General features: G+C 50.8%; 1 pseudogene across 1 annotated transcript; it reads left to right on the top strand.

Annotated features, from left to right (window-relative positions):
• Positions 1–220: 220 nt before the first annotated feature.
• Positions 221–710, top strand: LOC103262794 (annotated as a pseudogene). The gene has a single exon (XR_504460.2). The product of XR_504460.2 is annotated as a dynein light chain roadblock-type 1 pseudogene (transcript).
• Positions 711–3,373: the final 2,663 nt, after the last annotated feature.

Here is a 3,373-nt window from a genome sequence, read left to right as displayed (position 1 = left end):
CAGCCTCCCAAAGCGCAGGATTACAGACTGAGCCACTGAGCCCGGCTTTTTCTTAAACTTTTATGTTGGCTGGGCGTGGTGGCTCACACTTGTAATCCTAGCACTTTGGGAGGCCAAGGCAGGAGACTTGCTTGAGGCCAGAGGTTTGAGACCAGCCTGGGCAACAGTGAGACCTCATCTCTACACAATTTAAAAAATAAAATAGTGGGCGTCGGCAACACAGAGTGACCTGATCCGGGCGAGATGGCAGAAGTGGAGGAGACACTGAAGCGACTGCAGAGCCAGAAAGGAGTGCAGGGAATGATCGTGGTGAACACGGAAGGCATTCCCATCAAGAGTACCATGGACAATCCCACCACCACACAGTACGCCAACCTCATGCACAGCTTCATCCTGAAGGCACGGAGTACCGTGCATGAAATTGACCCCCAGAATGACCTCACCTTCCTTCGAATTCGCTCGAGGAAGAATGAAATCATGGTTGCACCAGATAAAGGCTATTTCCTGATTGTGATTCAGAATCCAACTGAATAGGCACTTGCCTGGCTACCTGTGTCATTCCTTAATTTAATCCCCCCAAGAGTAATAATCATGTCAGCACACTGGCATGTGGAAATTGCCTTAGAGCCCAGTCAGACCAATCCAGTGACCACAGGTAGGCTGGCAGCTCTGCTTGCCCCACCAGAGGACTCCTGCTGCACCAATCTTCCCCAGAGTTGGGGCGGAGCGGGGAGGGTGCCTCTTTCCTCACTTCTGGGTTTTGGAGCAAGAGCTTGTGAACAGCCCACACCCAGCTTCCTTCTGACTTTCAGTTTGCTTTGTTGCCCTTGGAAAAGGCTTTTTCTTTAACTAAAAATAACTGAAATGCTTAAAAAAATAAATAAAATAAAATAAAAACTTTAATGTTATTATTATTATTATTACTGAGACAGGGTCTTGCTAGAGTGCAGTGGCATAATCATAGCTCACTGCAGCCTTGGACTCCCGGGCTCAAGCAATCCTCCCGCCTCAGCCTCCAGAGTAACTGGGAATATAGGCATGAACCACCATGCCTGGATAATCTTTATTTATTTATTTTTTTGTAGAGATCGGGTCTTGCTCTGTTGTTCAGGCTGATCTCACACTCCTGCTCAAGTGATCCTTCCAACTTGGCCTCCTCAATGGCTGGATTTACAGGTGTGAGCCACCGCGTCTGGTTTCATATAGGTATTTTAGAAAAATGCTCTGCAGTCATGAGAAAAAGAGGTTTATGGAGGCCACGGGGAGAGAGGCTGTTTGGAGACCATCACAATGCAACTAATGAGAGAAGATGAGAGTCCGAACAGAGAAGACCCCCCACCGTATAGGTTGCAGAGGGCCACCAGGGAAGGGGACCCATGGGGACAAAGCAGAGGCTCAGGGTTCACAGACAGAGCTGAAGGGGTGTTGAGCTTGCAATGGAAAGGGAGCCAACGTTCCCACACTGCAAGACTGCTGGGGCCCATGTGTTAACGGCTGCAGACGGCAGCCTCAGAGCCAGCAGGACACACAGAGAACGGGTGAACAAGGAGACGGGGAAGGCAGAGGACCCAGTCCAGGGACCCAGTGAGCACCCAAGCTCCTCCTGCTGCGACAGAGACACACAAGCCACACCTTCCCCTTTTCTCTGTGCACCTGCTCTTGTGTTAGGAGAAGCAGCAGGGAGATGAGGAGGTGGTCTGACAGCTGGAGAATCTTTTTTTTTGAAACCAGGATTTATCGAGAGGACAGAGAAGCTCCCACAGTGGGAGGGGACCCAAAGGGGTGGCCGGAGAATCTTTAAGAGAATCCGAACACACCCACAGGAAGTTTCCAAGATCAGCACTGCCATGCTTTAACCCAGACTGGACATTTAGATCATGTTCAATGTCACCACCATCACCAACTAACCCAGTGAATGGGGACTCCACCTGAGATGGACGAAGACCCACATAAAAGTAGAACACAGTTCAACCAGGTGCACACTTTCCTCTAAGCTTCTGACCTCCAGGTGTGTGGACCAGGCTCGCTACTCAATGATCAACCCTGACCCAGCCCCCAGCACCTGTCCCACTTTACTCAGACCCCCTCTCAAAGCTCTGACTGCAGCCTTTTATATTCCTTCTCCTATTTATTTCCCCACTGTTCCCGTTGGATTTGACCTTGGCTGGCTCAAAAAGCCTTGGGTGATCCCGTTTCCTATTTCAACTCCACTCCCCATTTGGGAGATGGGAGAGGGTTAAGATTGAGTTTGGTTCCTAATGGCCAGTGACTTACAGTCATGTCTGTGTCATGTAACCTCCATAAAACACCCTTCCACACTGGGCTTCCGTGGGCTTCTGGACTGGTGAACATATGGATGTGTCGGGAGGGTGGGGTCCTGGAGAGGGCGTGGAAACCCTGCCCTCCCTGTCCCCATCCCTATGCATATTTTCCCTTGGCTGCTCCGGGTTGTCTCTTTTCTAATAAACCAGTGAATATGCTGAAGTATTTTCCTATGAGTCACTCTAGTGAATTACCAAATCTGAAAGGAGGTCATGGAAACCCTCCAATGTGTAGTCAGCCGGGTAGAAGCGTGGGTGGCCCGGACACCCCATTTGTGACGGCTTGATGAGACGGAGCCCTTCAACGTGTGAGATCTGAGCCCAACGCCAGGTGGACAGTGTCAGAGACCTGTCCCGCCTGACTGTTGTCGTGGAATGGGTTGGTGAGTGGGAAAATGACACACAGTGAGTGTCAGAAGCGGTGTCAGAAAAAAGCCACCACACAGGAGCCCTGTCAGATTCGTCTCCTCCTGATTTCACCTGGGGCGGTGCAATCACACTTCTTTATAGAATGTGGTTACGCCCAAAAGAAACGGCCAATTCCGCTGCACTTCTCTGACCTACATTCGGCATCAGGCTTTTGAAAGAGAAGCGAGGCTTGCATTTTCTCGGCTCAAGTCAACCCAAGCCCCCAATCAAGCAGGGCTGGATTTGCCTACAGGCCTTGACTTTCTTCCAACTGTCATTCACACCACACCCGGTGGAAAGACCCAGGGCAAGGCCCAGAGGCAAAGGCCTTTGGTCTAGAACAGGGTGTAGCCCACCTGCAGGTCCTCACATGGACTCAAGTCAGGGACCCTGGCTGAGCCCAGGCAAAGGCTCTGCTGAAGACACTTTCCCTCCTGACCTGAAGCCCCAACCATGATGCTCTTCCAGTGTTTTTTTTTGTTTGTTTATTTATTTTATTTTATTTTTTTGAGTTGGAGTCTCACTCTGTCGCCCAGACTGGAGTGCAATGGCCGCTCCCGGCCACCGCAGCCTCGACCTACTGGGCTCTGGTGATCCTTCCGCCTCAGCCTTCCGAGTAGCTGGAAACTACAGGCATGCACTAC

This window comes from Carlito syrichta, unplaced genomic scaffold (assembly GCF_000164805.1).
Source record: "Carlito syrichta isolate Samal-C Ts95f unplaced genomic scaffold, Tarsius_syrichta-2.0.1 Scaffold304619, whole genome shotgun sequence".
Classification (NCBI taxonomy): domain Eukaryota; kingdom Metazoa; phylum Chordata; class Mammalia; order Primates; family Tarsiidae; genus Carlito; species Carlito syrichta.
Note: the sequence above shows the minus strand (reverse complement) of the source record. Positions and strands in the feature narration are given on the sequence as shown.